This window comes from Hemitrygon akajei, chromosome 18 (assembly GCF_048418815.1).
Source record: "Hemitrygon akajei chromosome 18, sHemAka1.3, whole genome shotgun sequence".
Lineage (NCBI taxonomy): Eukaryota > Metazoa > Chordata > Chondrichthyes > Myliobatiformes > Dasyatidae > Hemitrygon > Hemitrygon akajei.
Window position 1 is genome coordinate 66780194 of NC_133141.1, and position 16598 is coordinate 66796791.

A 16598-nucleotide genomic window follows, 5' to 3' on the forward strand; every position below is an offset into this window, starting at 1 on the left:
GGTGGGCTGAGCAGCTTCAAAACGACTGGGTCATCCCTCCCTGGATTATCCAACCCTGAATACTCCTCATATGATCAATATTTACATCCTGCATAATCCATGGTTGTCTCACCAGCTCTTTAAATCACTGCCATTATCATTCCCCAATTACCCTCACCTCCCTCCCCCCAGTCGCTGCCTCACTTCCCCTTTAAAAAAGCGGCATCTCTTGCACCCAGGCCACACTGTCCTACATATTTCTCAGGCACTGTGCTTTTTCCCAACACGTGTATATCTTTAGGATGCATCTGGTAAATTTGAAACATTTCCTCAAACTTGCACCAGAATTCTGAATTTCCTTGTGAAGTGAGGGCAACTCTGACAAAATGCTGTTTCTCCCTGGGGTGAAAGGCTTATGAATGGCCATAATCAGGGTCAAGGGCTGGCTTTGGTCTTCAGGGTTCTCGACCTGATGTTGCCTGACCACAATAGGTGCCATCCTAACAGATATATCTGGGTAAAACTTCTCCCAGAAATATCTCCACACTAATTCCCACACTACAAAATATAAATAAAGGGTACCAGTTAAACATTACATACTTAAAACCATAGAGAATGTACTCTGCAATCTGCCACAGATGTGCATCTAAACTCATGAAGCCTGCTGTATTTCCTTGTATCAGTTACACCAAGACACACACACTTGAAAACGCGCAAGCTAAAATACAGTTCCCAGAATGAGTGTACACGCCCCCCACTGGCATCTCAAACCTTCAATAACTATCTTTCACGACTGGTGGCCCTGCCGCACCAAATTAACAAAGTTTAGTCTTACAGAAAGACACAGACACACCACTTTTATCTACCAGTTCAGCTCTTTGTGCTTGTGATACCTAGTGATCCGATAGCCACCAACCTGAACAAGTCCAAGCATGAACGCTAATTTCAAAAACACTCACCCACTTAGACTGCTGAGATTGTTGGCTGTAAGATGGGTCGCAATAAGGTAAACCACTTCTGACACCAAATGCTGTCGTGTGAACAGAGTCACCGGAGAGAAGTACCAGTAGATATGATGCAGTCTCTCTATTTGACAAGAGATACAGCAAGCATGAGATGCAGGCCCTTTCAGAGGAAAATGGTCTGCCTAACCCAATGCTACATGAAATTTTACATGCTAAAGATCAAAGGAGAATTCCATATTTACAATGCATCTGATAAGGTATGTAAAAGGATTAACATGTTAGTTAAACAATAGCAGGCTGCTTTTCTGAAAGAAACTGCTCATGATCAACAGATGTACTAAATCACGCTGAGCCATATTTCTTCTCCGAGTTGGACAGTGGTTCAAAGTCTTTGTTTCTTTGTGCAGTCATGCGCAGAGATAAGACCACTCCAGCTTGTTTGTGTATGAGGCCATTATGCCTATTCTGTAATTTGTCTCTCGGTCCTGTCAAGCAATAGATAAATATGACTCCTGCTTGGTACATGTGGGGGTATCTGAATGACTGTATCCATTTTTTAAGAGGAATTGTGAGTTAGTTGGCGGATCGGGCAGGAACAGTCAGGGACAGATTGTTCCTGTTTGAGCGACTAACTGAGTAAGCCCCGGGTGCTTTGAATAAAGAGCTTGCACTTATACGGTCTCTTGAGTGACTTTACCCAGATTCGACTTCCACATATCCACGATGCTTTCTTTGAATTACACATAAACTTCACACCTCCCACTTCACACTCACACAAGAGACATCAAAATGAAGTTTAATCAGCATTGGCTGCTCTTCCAATTAACTGTGGTTCATAGTTCTTGGGAACCTGTTGTTCTGTGCTGCATTTTAATTTAATGTACATTCCATATTCGCATCTGAAAACTGGTAGCTGAAGTAGGTTGCTGAAATTATTTGCTATATGTGCTAACCCTAAAAAAAATGCTCTAACAGAGGTCAAGTCATTGAGTATATTTAAAACGGAGGATGGTAGGTCCTTGGTTTGTCAGGGTGTCAAAGGTTACAGTGAGAAGGTAGGAGAATGGGGTTGAGGGATAATTAATCAGCCATGCTGGAATGGCAAGCACAGCCTCATGTTTTATGGCCTTATGGTATAATTAAAGAAGAAATTCGTGAAGCTGCATTGTGCTCAGTTTTGGTCTCTCTGCTATAGGAAAGATGCCATTAAGCCGGAAAGAGTGCAGAGAAGATTTACGAGACTGTTGCCAGGTCTCATGGGACTGAGTTATGGACAGAGATTGGGCAGGTTGGGACTTCTTGCCTTGGAGAATGAAGGGCACAGTCTTTTTCCCCAATGGTTGTGGAATCAGGAACCAGAGGGCATGGGTTTAAGGTTAAAGGGGAAAGATCTTATAGAGACTCAAAGGGAAAATTATTAACCCAGAGAGTGGTCCATATGTGAAACAAGCTGCCAGATGACATGGTTGAGGCAGGTACATAAATTAACAACATTTAAAAGATACTTGGGCAGGTAGATGGATAGGGAAGTTTTAGAGGGATATGGGCCAAATCCAGGCAGATGGGACTGACTCAGATGGTGACCCCTCTGCTCCCTCCCCCTCCATTGTTCCCTACGCCCACATCATCCAAACCAGCTGGTAAAATCGGCTCAAGGATGATGACGTCATCAACAAATACAAACAAATTGAATTCCCCAACTGGCTCTGTGACATCGATGTCATCGAAAAAAATCCTTCCACACCAGTCTGTGATTGGCTCCAGTATGATAACATCATCTTCATTGACCAACCCCTTGGCTCTGATTAGTCCCAGGATTCACAACTCCATCAAGCTCTGCAGCAATGACTCCTGTGATTGGCTCCATAGCTTTGATGTCATCATGCAGCCTAACCAATTTCATCCATGATGGGCTCCTAGCCCGTCTTACTGGTGATTAACTCATCTTCTGTGACACAGCATCAGGATCCTCTCCAACTCTCACCTGTCACCTGAGGGTGGTCCTTCAGCAACAGAATCAGCCATTGGTTCCAGTGAACTGCCATCACCCATTGGCTCACCTGCAACATCATCATTGATTGTCTCCTACCCAATAACCCCACTATTGGTCCATATAAGGATAGCCACTTAATGACCTCATTGGTAGGTATGACATTGCACTCCAGCCCAACACCTTCATACCACAACACCAATGGGTTAATCACAATTCCAATTCAACAGCTCCAATTGGCCCATTGACTGACACCAGAATGTCAGCTTCATTGGCTTGTAGAGTAATACCAGTATGGCCATTATAATTGGATCCTCCAATGAGTCAATGACACCACCAAATGGCTCAGGTAGCAATTCAACTAAGGCAGCTCAAATACAACAGCACCTCCTCCAATGACTCAAACACAGCACCACTCATTGGCTCATCCATTGGGCCAGCCCTGACGGAGCCAATTAGCTGGCCCAATAACTTGGATCAGGCCGTGCTGATAAGCTTTTTGAATGATCAGTGGCTGACCAATCTTGGGGCAACTCCCAACGGTTCCACTAGTGACCCCGTCTCTTCAACCCATGGCCTCACCTCCTGTCCCACCCCTCCCCTCCTTTACACTCCTTCCCCCCACACCCCTCCACTAGTCTTGGCTGTCCTCAATGTCACTGCTTGTCCTCCAGTGAGTGAGCACATCCCTCCTCCCTCACACCCTAGCCTCCATCTCCCTGCCTCTAGGACCTCACTCCCCTTCCCCCTCTGGAATTGGCCCCAGTCCCTACCCCAGGCAGGGGGCGAGCATCAAGTTGCCATGCCTGCAAGAAAATGAATCTTAAGAAAGTACGTATATGGTTAACATACTTGATAATACATTTACTTTGAAACGTAATGTTTGTAAAACATGTACTGATGAGAAACTGTCTCAATGAAGGTCTGAGAGTGGAAAACGAACCAGTGTTCAGCTCCACTGCTCTGTGCCAGACAAGAGCAGAGATGACAGCAGAGCAGCAATGGTGGGAGTTTCTGGGGCAATTCAGAAGGCACAGGATAGATACATCCCAAAGATAAAGAAGTATTCCAAAGGGTGCACAAGGCAAACACGGCTGACAAGGGAAGTGAGAGACAGCATAAAATTAAAAGGGAGGACATACAATATAGCAAAAATTAGTAGCAAATTGAAGGATTGGGAAGCTTTACAAACCAACAGAAGGCAACTCAAAATGCAATGAGAGAAAAGATGAACTATGAAGATAAGCTAGCCAATAACATAAAAGAGAATGCCAAAAGTTTATTCCCCCAGACATATAAAAAGTAAACTCAAGGGCAGAGTGGACATTGGAGTGCTGGAAAATGACACTGGAGTGTGGGCAAAAAGGAAAAAGTAAATAATGAACAAACTGCATGAATTTTGCCAGCAGGGGGCAGAAGTGAGTGTAGTTACTTAAACTAAGATGGGGCTTGGGAAACTGAAATGTCGAAAAGTCACATGGACCAGATAGACAACACCTCAGGGTTCTGAATGAGGCAGCTGAACATCAGGGAGGCTTTAGCAGTGATTTTTCAAGAATCAGTAGATTCTCAAATGGTTCTGAAGTACTGGAACATTATCCCTCTGGGATGGAGGTAAAAGACAGGAAACCATAGGTCAGTTAGCCTTTTTCAGTGGTTGGGAAGATGTTAAGAGTCCATTATTAAGTATGAGCTGCCAGGGTACTTGTGTCGGTCCTCACTATAAAATAGGCAGCGTGGTTTACTCAAGGGGAAATTTTACCTGACAACTCTGATGGACTCTTTCTTGAGCAAATAAAAGGCAGGATTGGTAAAGGTGATGTTGTTCACATGAAAATTTTCATGAAGCTTTTGACAAGATACCACAGATGAGGCTACTAAACAAGAGCCCATGGTTTTACAGGAAAGCTACTACAATGGATAGAAGATTAGCTGACTGGCAGGACGCAAAGTGGTAATAAAGGGGGCTTTTCTGGTTGAATACCCATGATTTGTGGTGTTCAGCTGGGGTTGGTATTGGGTCCACTACTTTTCATGTGATATGTTAATAATTTGGATGATGGAATTGATGGCTTTGTGGCCATTTTGCAGAGGATACAAAGATGGGTGGAGGGCCAAGTAGTGTTAAGGAAGCGTGGAGAATGGGCAAAGATGCGGCAGATGGAATATAGTGTAGGGAAGTCATGCACTTTGCTAGACAGAATAAAAGGCAGAGACTAGTTTCTAAATGGGGAGAAACTTCAAAACTCGGAGGCACAAAGGAACTTGGGAATCCTGGTGCAGGATTCCCAAACGTTTAACTTGAGTCAGTAGTAAGGAAAGCAAATGAAATGTTGCATTCATTTTGAGAGGACAAGAATTAAACAGGATGTAACACTGGGGCTTTATAAGGCATTGGTCAGAACTGATTTGGAGTATTGTGAGCAGTTTGGGGCCTGTTACCGAAGAAAGGATTTGCTGGCATTGGAAGCTTTGATAGCTCAGACTATACTCACTGAGTTTAGAAGAATGAGGAGGGAAATTTCACTGATACCTATTGAATATTTAAAGACCTCAATAGAGTGCATGTGGAGAGCACGTTTCCTATAGTAAGGAGTCTAGTAATAGATGGCTCAGCCTTAGAATAGAGGGACGTCCATTTAGAACAGAAATGTGAGGAAACTTCTTCAGCCAGGTGGTGGTGAATCGTGGAATTCATTACCGCATACAGCTGAGGGCAAAACTTTGGGTATAGATAAAGCAAAGCTTGATCAATTATTGATTCATGTGCATGAAAGGTTACAGGTAGAAAGGTACAGGAAGGAAAGTGGAATTTGAGAGGGAAAAATCAATCACCCAGGAACAAATGGTGCAGCAGACTCAATGACTGCTCCTATGTCTTATGGTATTATGGTAAGGTAGTGGGAGTGTGAAGCAGTCAGGAAGTAGGTGCGGGTGCAGGTAAGAGCAAGTCTCACGGGAGGAGATGATGGAGATACAGCCAGGCTGCTCTCACCAGTACAGGTCCCCAAGCACCTCCCTCCTCGGTCGCTGCCAGAGCTCCGCTATGGGGTCCATGCCTCACCGCATAGCCAAGCTGCTCTCACTGCTACAGATCATTGCACCGCAAGCATCTCGCTCTTTGGTCACAGATGGAGCTGCATTGTGAGGCCTGTGCCTCGCCGCACCACCATTCGAAGCCAACTCGCACTCTTAATTGATTCCTGTCCTGAGCCCACTACGCATGCGCGTTGCTGCTGTACAGTTCAATACAGTTGCCAGAAACTGCGACATTCCCGGATGGATGGAGGTCTTTCCCTCAACCTCCTGTCTGTTCTCAGCAGGTCGGACAGTGCCTGTGCTGCCGCTGCACCGCCAACTTCCTTCACAGAATGGCAGCTTTGGAGAAGTTTTCCTGCTCTCTCCAGTGGGAGTTCTATGAGGCCTTCCCTCACACTTCCTCCTGACATTTCTGATTCAGATTTATTTCTCACATGGAGATCAAACTGTACAGTGAAATGCATTGTTTGTGTTAATAATCAATACACCCCATCCTCACCACATTCTACAGAGGATATATCGAGAGTATCCTGAGCAGCTGCATTACTGCCTGGTTTAGAAATTGCACCGTCTCAGATCGTAAGACCCTGCAGCCGATAGTGAGGTCAGCTGAAGGGATCATTGGGTCTCTCTTCCAACCATTACAGACATTTACACCACACGCTGCATTCACAAAGTTAACAGCATTGTGAAGGACCCCATGCACCCCTCATACAAACTCTTCTTTCTCCTGCCATCTGGCAAAAGGTACCGAAGCATTCGGGCTCTCACAACCAGACTGTGTAACAGTTTCTTTACCCCAAGCCATTAGATTCCCCAATTCCCAGAGTCTAGTCTGACACTAACACACACACACACCTGAACACCACTCCACTCCCTTTGCAATTTTTGCTCATTTCTTTCTCAATTCCTGCTAAGACATTGTTTACATTTACATCATTTATTATTATATTGTAATTTTCCCTTTACTGTGCCTATTGTCTTGTTTATTAATTATTGTACTGTCTAGCACTGTTATGTGCACTTTATGTATTGCCGTGTAGGTCTGAAGTCTAATGCAGTTTTGTGTTGTTTCAGGTAGTCTAGTGTAGTTTTGTGTTGTTTCATGTAGCACCATGGTCCTGGAGGAACGTTGTTTCATTTTTACTGTGTACTGTACCAGCAGTTATGGTTGAAATGACAATAAAAAGCAACTTGACTTCACTTGAAGAATATACTGAAGCATCCTGCAATTCTGGCACCAACACAGCATGCCAACCACGTTCAGCTTCAGGAGATTGATGGCTGCTTCGATGACAGGAACAGGGAAGACTAGGGTCTCTCCCATGGACTGAATCCAGCCGCTGACTCATATGCTCACCCTATCTGCGTTTGGTGTTTCCAGCGTAGAGACCACGGTGTGATCACCTAATGTAGTAGACTATATTGGAATTAAATTATGAAGTACACACCAACTGGGGTATAATTACTTCACTAACTACAAAGTGTCATAGTTGTCAGTTTGTCATTTCTATTGACTTTTAACACCTGTACTGTGAATGGTGATTGATCATGCAAATAAGGCAGTTGAGCATTGTTTACCAAATGGTCAATTTCCAAAAACTGCTGGTCAATCCTGTATTAAAAAATGGATTCTTCTGTTCACTACTTCAGCTGGAAGGACAGTTCAAGCCCCTGGATTGGGATCGCAGGATGAGGCAAGAGTCATAGAGCACTGAAACAGGCCCTTCAGCCCATCCAGTCTGTGCCGACCTGTTTTTCTGCCTAGTCACATCTTTCCACATCCAGACCATAGCCATCCATAACCCTCTCATCAGTGTAACTGTCTAAACTTCTGATAAGTTTTGCAATTGATCCCACATCTACTTCCACTGGTAGCTCTTTCCACTTTCCTTTCACCAAGTGAAGAAATTCCCTCACATGTTCCACTTATATATTTCATTTTTCACCCTGAACCAATGATCTAGACCAGTGATCACCAACGGGGTTGGATTCTTGCAGGTGGAGGGGGTGATAAGCGGCACCCTAACTGGAGGCACAAGACCTGACTGACTGTTGGTAGAGCAGGCACTTCCAAAACACACAAAAGAAAAAAAAAATGGTTTATCAAAAATGAAAAAAATTATGAAGAGATTCTCTTTTGTAAAATGGTAAAAACAAATATCAATGGAGAATCAATCTATGACGAGCTCAAAATGTATATTGAGGACAGAAATATTCCAATTAGGCACTCAATTTCTTGTGCAACAGATTGGAGCGCTATATATTACATATCGCCATGCTGGTTTAGTGACATTTACAAAAAAAGAAATTCCAAGTCTGTTTTGCAATCTATTGTGTAATTCATCGTCGGCATCTCGTAGCCAAAAACCTCAGCTAGTGAATTTTTTTCCCCCATGTATGACTCTTGTAATATCTGCAACCAACAAAGGTAAAGCTCATCCATTAAATAGCAGAATGTTTCACCAGTTTTGTCAAGATAGAATAAGAGATTGATACTTGCTTCTTCACACTGCAGTGCATTGGCTGTCAAAAGGCTGCTGCTTAAAATATTTCTTTGATCATCTTGACACAGTCATTGAATTTTTGCAAAGTCAACAAGAGCTTGGGAAACAAGATTGAACTTCTACATTGAGATGTGGCATACATAACCAATCTGTATCACAAAATTAACATTCTAAATATGAAACTGCAGGGTGAGAATTTCAATTTAATCCAGGCAGAAGATGCAGTGCCTACTTTTATTGAAAAATTGGAAACATACAAGCAAAACATTGGAGGAGAATGTTCTCACAGTTTCCCTGCATGGAAAGTTTGCCACTCCCTTTCACAGACAGTGATTTGCAAGAGTACTGCTTACACCTGCAATCACTGCAGAAGAATTTTAAGAATTGATTCAAGGATCTGAACAATCTGGAAATTCTGGACTGGGGAATTAACCCTTTTCTTCGCAAGGTGGAAGAACAGGAAGAGAGCTTACAAGAAGAAATTATAGACATTCAGAATGATGAAGAAACAAATTTGTTTTTCATAACATTGGCTTTTGTGGTATGTGGCTACACAGACGTATAAAGTTTTGTGGTCTTTGGACTAGTATCAGACATGGTCCACAATTTGAGCTGTGAATTTGAGTCCTTTGCCAATGTTTGGCGGTGGGGGGGGGGAGTCGAGTCAAGCTCACATCACTCAAAATCTAATGGCCTAGCTGAGAGGTCAAGGTAGTGAAAGGTCTCTTGATAAAAGCACAAGATGGATAAGAGGATTTACACAAAAGTCTAATGATTTACAGAAGCATGCCACTGCAGAATGCCCTTTCACCAGCCCAAATGCTGATGGGTTGACATATATACACTAACCTTCTAATGCATGAAAACCTGTTGACACCTACAGGAGTACACAAGGTCAAAATAGTCAAAGTGAAAGGGAAAGAAAAACAGAAACTGTATCACAACAAGGCTGCGAAAAGCCTACCAGTTCTGAAGCTTGCAGATCAAATGCGAATCTGAGATCACAATTCTGGCAAATGGCCCATGCAAGGATATGCGCAAGATGAAGTAGCTCCACATTCCTGCCAGATCCAGACGGAGTGAGGGACACCTCTGAAAAGGAACTGCATGGATCTATGACCACAGGCTCTAACCCATAGCTTGACTCGTCACCTGTCAGTACACCAAAGGAGTCAGCATATATAAAAAAATGAACAGAGTTCTCAGAAAGACACATAGTATTTCAGCAAATGCAAGCAATACACCTGTGGAAACAAATAGCAGACCAAAAAGAACCATTAAACCATCTTAGAGACTGACTGAAAGTTGTTGAGTGGAGGGGACTGTCGTTGCTCATTACAATTGAAGTTGAAATGTTGAACAGCTGAAAATTTGAAAAAAGGAAAAGAGATCAGCTACAGAATGTTTGTAATCGTTGTTGGAAAGGGTTATTGTTCCTTGCAGGTTCATGAGGATATACTATTGTTTATTTTTCTCTCGGGGTGGGGAGGGGGAGGGGAAGAAATGGTTATTATGTATAACTTTGGAGGAGTGGAGCAAAGTTATGATGGCGCTAAATGGCGACTCCTTTGCTTGCATCTTTGGAAACAGCTTTATTTCTATCTTTGATATCTCTTTTTTCCCTTTTCAAACTTCTTTTGAGGACCCTGACACTTTGGGGGAATGGGACCCCCTCTCAGGGCCTCACAACTGTCTGCTTTTTGATGTCCTAAAGATGTGGCCTGGAAGACTAGCGTACCTTGACGATGCCAGATTTTCATGGCTCTGGAGACAGGCTGATTCTAGGCCGGTGCGCCTGACTGAGGCGTCGTAGGAGAATACGGAACATCCGGAGCAGCGGGTTAGCTACCGTGGGTTGTGTCCAGAGACCCGAGCCTTTCTGGGGCTGACTCTCTGGACACAGAGCTCAGAAAAAGCAACACAACAGACTGATAACATCATAAATCAGTGAGTTGTTTGTTACATCTCCCCTGTCGCTGTGAAATGGGGACACCTCGTTTTCCCTTATTCAGGAGAGAGACAGATTGTGCTATGTGCTATGGAGAATGTGTGGAGCAGGTTAAGACCTACAAGTATCTGAGAGTACAGTTAGACGAGAAGCTAGACTGGACTGCCAACACAGATGCCTTGTGCAGGAAGGCACAGAGTTGACTGTACTTCCTTAGAAGGTTGGCGTCATTCAATGTTTGTAGTGAGATGCTGAAGATGTTCTATAGGTCAGTTGTGGAGAGCGCCCTCTTTTTTGTGGTGGCGTGTTGGGGAGGCAGCATTAAGAAGAGGGACGCCTCACGTCTTAATAAGCTGGTAAGGAAGGCGGGCTCTGTCGTGGGCAAAGTACTGGAGAGTATAACATCGGTAGCAGAGCAAAGGGCGCTGAGTAGGCTACGGTCAATTATGGAAAACCCTGAACATCCTCTACATAGCACCATCCAGAGACGGAGAAGCAGTTTCAGCGACAGGTTGCTATCGATGCAATGCTCCTCAGACAGGATGAAGAGATCAATACTCCCCAATGCCATTCGGCTTTACAATTCAACCGCCAGGAGTAAGATATGTTAAAGTGCCGGGGTTAGGACTCAATGTATTTAAGTAAACTACTTAAGAACTTTTTAAAAGCTATTATTAGTGCTTTTTGAGAGGGTGATTTTAGATGCATATCATATTTTTACTGAGTTAAGTATTGTATGTAATTAGTTTTGCTACAATAAGTGTATGGGACATTGGAAAAAATGTTGAATTTCCCCATGGGGATGAATAAAGTATCTATCTATCTATCTATGTCAAATACCAGGTGAACAAGTAGTCTTCGGGGTACTGCAAGTTTGTGCCTTTATTGATGCTTTGTTATATGCTTGAGTACTTAGTGGAGGGCACCGATGCTTTTTTTGCTGGTGGGGGGGGGGGGAGATCATTGCCTTGCTGCTGCTTATGCATGGGAGGGGGGAGCTGGGGGGCTTTGGGGTTCTAACATTAACTGTCAATCATTCTTTGGGGCAGTCCTCTTTTTTGTGGATGTTTGTGAAGAACATGCATTTCAGGATGCATATTGTATACATTTCTCTGACTTTGTGTCCCTATTGAAACTTATAATAAAGAGCTTCAGTTCCCAGGAGGCAATGCGAGGAGTTCACCCAGAACTGGAAGCTATGATGGTGACAGGGATGCACGTGCACAGGGTTGAGAAGCAGTTCAATAATAAAATGCTCCAACATAAATCTACGTCAAGTACGTCTTTAAGATCAAATATAACAAGGATAATAAGATTCCCTTCCATTCTCCTGGATCCCTTCTCTCTCTCCGCATCCCCCCCCCCCCCCAGAGACTCGTTGCATGAATAAATACTTATTATTCCCAATTCAAGCTCCTCAGTGGCACAGTTTTAGTTTAGTCATAACAGGAACCCTTTAGAGAAGGTGCACAGGAGATTTACCAAGATATTGCCTAAATTGGATCCCATGTCTTATAAAGAAAAGTGGTGCACGTCACAGCTTTTCTCTTTGGAGCAAAATAGAATAAGAGTTGGCTTAATAGTGGTGTTTAAGATGTTAAAAGGCAAATGCAGAGTGAACAACCAGTGCCTTTCTCCAAGGGAGGCAATGGCTAATTTGAGGGGTCATAACTTTAAGGTGATTAGATGAAAGGATGGGGGGGGCATGTCACAGGGAGAATTTTTCCTGGAGTGGTAAGCTGGCGGTATAGACAGATTTTCAGCAGTATCCAAAGTGATATACCTGTTATTGAGGGGAACAGCCACGGGTATTCTCCGTTCTGACTGTCTTCTCTATCCGTCTCCTGGCGTTCACCCAGGTACCTGCCTCCTGCAACTTAAGGGTGACTGCCTCTCTGAAGCTCTCACCTATCATCTCCTCATTCTCCCATGTGAGCCAAAGGTCAGCCAGTTGCAGCTCCAGTTCCCTAACACAGTCTGTAAGGAGGTGCAGCTGGATGCACTTTACACTGAAGCAATAATAAAGTACACTGGAGGTCTCACAGAACTCCCAAATCTGGCATGAAGAACACACCACTGACCCCGGATCCATCCTCACTGCTCTGGCTGGGCCTAACAGACAAGGAATGAAAGCAACTCACCAGAAACTTAGCTTAACCTCCAATTCTTTTCACCAAAGCCACTCAGTCTATGGCCACTCCACTTAAATCTCAAAGTTGTATAATTAGAACATTCTTTGATAATAAATGCACTTTGAAACTCTGAACTTTTTAAATAGGCCTTTGTCAAGTACCTGATAAACCGCAATATCTGAAGACCACTGAAAAGTTCCTTCTTCCGTTTCTAGTCATGTTTAATGGCGGTTGGCAGACCAATGCAAAGTGCATGAAAGCTACTGAGCTGGAGTGTTGAGCAAAGAGACAGGAAGTAGACCTACTTCAATTCCCCTCCAAAATAAAAATCAAATAATATCAAAACATCTAATGTTTTTCAGAAAGTCAAATATGTACTTTTATACATTACCATGGTAGTGATATCCTAACAAACTTTCCATAGCGACTGTGTCGGTCCCAAAGATCTCAATTTAGCAATTAGATGTTTCCTTTGCATCTCACAGAACTGCATTCAGACATTAAATTCTGCATTGTTTCTTGACAAGTGCACTCTCAACAAATGCTCATATCATGCATATTAATACTGAGTAAGAAATTATTCAACCTCGTATGTCCCATATGTAAACCTGAAAGTATAATTTCTTCCCTCCTTTTATAACCATCTCCCAGTTGAGTTTCTACCATCCCGATTTTTATATAAATGCCATCCTTTCTTTTCATTACCCCAACTTTGCTGCTACAGTGATTGAATGGAGTTTGTAAATTATGGCTTTTACCTCCCCTTTATGCAAAGCCACTACATTTACACCTTTATTTTAAGTGTTTGCTTGGTGAGAAGGTCTAGCACCTTGTTTCCTTCAATCCCAACATGGGCAAGAACCCGCACAAAATGTATTCACAACCCTGCAGCCTCAACAGATGTTGTCCAATCTCAAGCAGAATGTCTGACTTACAATTTGAAGTACGTGTTCTAAAACACGTCAACTTCCTGTGCCACAATTCTTCTTCATTGTGATCTTTTCTTGAAGGCAACAGCAGGTAATGGGAAAAACCATGGAAGAGTGATAGAAAGGGTACACTGGGACCATATTCCACATTAAACAATGCAATATTTTGTGCCCATTCACTTTCCATCCACCCAAAATGAAGACCTTGTGATACGTTGCTCCCAACACTCTACGAACATTGCCAATATTAGATGACCAAATTTATGTTCTCTTACATTAACCCAATAACGATTGCTAACTTTAATCTGCGTAGATGTAGATACTTCACCCATTTCTACCCGTAATGCTGAAATTGGGATCGACTTAATAGCACCACAACATAATCTCAATGACTGAGTTTGATCTTTCTCTAGGGGGCCTCAAGACCTCTGGTGAGGCTGACCCATAAGTAATACATCCACAATCAAAGGCAGATCAGATTAAAGCAATATACATTTAAGAGACCTGCTACTTGCACCCCAATCACACCTAAGGAACTTAAGCACATTTAAGGAAATTAGTTACACATCTCTAGAATTTTATTCACATGCACATTCCATATTAGCCTTATGTCCATCCACATACCGAGAAATTTATCACTGACTTGTTTAAGAGACTTACCGTACAAATTGAGATGAATTGTGGGTGCAATGTTCCTTTCAGGAAAAACAAATAACACGAGTCTTTGCAACGGAAAATTTAATCCCCCACTGATGTCCCCATTCCTCTACTTCATTACTAGCTGCTTGCATTTTCCTAACTATATAATTTATATTCCTACCTCTCTTCCACACTGCACCATCATCACCAAAAAAAGGCTGATATTTCTTCTTCTTCTGGCTTTTAATGGTGGTTGGCAGTCCAACTTCAAGGTGCATTACCTCCACCAACTGGACTGGAGTGTTGTGTAGAGTTGGGAATTAAACCCCTACTAGTTCTTCATCCACTGAAAACTAAATTAACCCAAAAAGACCTATAGATTTTAAATAAAGACAATATTGTGAATTAAAGTCACTTCCATAACTTAAAAGTTTTTAAATGAAAATTGTCAACCCCCAAAGCTAGCAGTGCAGCCTGCATTTTCTTTCTTTCAACCTTGTATGCGTCACATTGTCAAAAAATGTGTTTCATGATGATGACATCACTTAAGGCTGATTTATACTTGTGCGTACGGGCTACGTCGCAGCAGCTTGCGCCGGAACCCTGATTTTTACTTCTGCGTCGCTCTACGCCATAGCGAGCATGTGTTGGTGTGGGCCAAAATGTTAGTTGGCGCTGGGGTTTCTATGCCACTGTGTTGAGTTTCTTTGTGAGAAACATGGACGAGGAAATGCATTTCAAACATTTTCGCATGTTGGCAGGTAAATTTAACGATTTGGTTCATCTATTTCGCATCGGTGTACGCACAGCCTACAGACCTGGTGGAGAAAAAGCAACCAGAAATGCATAGGAAGAAATGCGATGTTACCAAGTGGACCAATCACAGTTGTTGCGGTCTGCATCGCCACGATGCGAGGAACTTTTCTGGAGAAGTGCACTTAGGGTACAGCGTAGGTACGGCGTAGGGTACACGACACCTATGGCGTAGATGCGACGCACAAGTATAAATCAGCCTTTAGACACCCCAGAGTGATGTTTTCCAACAAGATACAAGGGATAATTAAGCATTAGATGCCCAATTCTAAGTCAAGTCAATATAATTCCTTCCCTTTTTGTCTTACCCACTTCTCACATCAATCCAACAGTTTTATGTATTCTGTAAAGGTGTCTCCCCTTATGTCTATTATCTCACAGGTCTTGCCATAATCCCCGAATTCTTATCTCCACCAATCCCTTGGCTTCCGATTTGCTCAGTGAAAGGTCTAAATCCACAGCTGAAATTTAACAGCTTTTTTAGCCAAACAATTAATCCACTCATTCCCCTCAACACCTCTATGTGCAGGGACCCATAAATAGAGGACACGTAGACCAATACTTTGAATATGAAATAAAGTTTGAAGAGCCTCCAGCAGTAAATCAGACCTACTGCTGGAACGACATGTTTTAAGACTAGTCAAAACTGAAAAAGGAGATGAACAAATTATAGCTTCGCAAGGACAGATTTCCTCCACCCACTGCAAGCCCAAAATGATGGCAGCCAGTTCTGCAGTATACACTGATAAATAGTTAGTAAGATGTTTCTATGTTACCTGTAATTCAGGCACAAAAACAGCCACACCAACGTTCCCAGTTAAATTACAGTATCTTTTGATCCAGCAGTAAAAATGGTTAACGTATCACAATAATGTTCCTTAACATACGGATGAACCAACAGATTAACAGGCATATTAGGATCCTTTGATTTAATTAAATCATGCAACCTAAAATCAACTAAAGCCACGGAGAAAACCTTGGTGGGGTTACCGAAAAAGCTACAGTGGTACAAATTACATAATCCAGCAAACCCATTTTCTTAGTGTGATAAGAACCCAGCCACCCAAAACTAAAAACACTCTCGTCATGTTCCTAACATTCTTCCAACACACTTTTAACAGGGTGATCATTTCTCTGCCCCCCCCCCACTTAACACAGTATGTTAACAACTTCATCCTCTGCAACTGTAAGGGTAATTGTCCCATTTCAACCAGTAAAGCTCAAACAGAAGATGACCTTACTGCACCACAACAGTTTTAAAGCCTGAGCTTGAATCACATCCAAACACTTTCAATTTGAAGACAAAGCTGATCCATAAATCACAGTCATGATCAAGTAATGAACTAATTAAACAAATATAGTCAACAGGGATTTTCGTGTAGCACCCAAGGATATTTAATGCCACTTTACCTTTGTCAATTATCTTACTGATATGGTGCTTCCATGTCAGCTTATTATCCAGCCACATGCCAAGAAATCTTACCACTGACCTTCTTCAAGAGTCTGACTATATAATTTCAAATTAACTATAGGTCTATTGATCCTCTCTGTAAAACATATAACTTGTGTTTTAGCTACTGAAAGCTAAAAACCCCAACTATTTGCCCACTGTTCAACCTTATTAACCGCTAATTGTATCCTACATACAATTAAATTG

At 42.6% G+C, this 16598-nt stretch overlaps 1 long non-coding RNA gene across 1 annotated transcript in view; it reads right to left on the reverse strand.

Moving 5' to 3' along the window:
• Window positions 1-14374, reverse strand: part of LOC140741619 (uncharacterized) — a 60415-nt gene extending 46041 nt beyond the window's left edge. Inside the window, exons 1-2 of the long non-coding RNA XR_012102097.1 lie at window positions 14310-14374; window positions 9445-9632 (exon numbers count right to left, since the gene is read on the reverse strand). This is a non-coding gene — a long non-coding RNA (uncharacterized lncRNA). The remainder of the gene's footprint in view (window positions 1-9444; window positions 9633-14309) is intronic.
• Between the last annotated feature and the right edge of the window lie 2224 nt (window positions 14375-16598).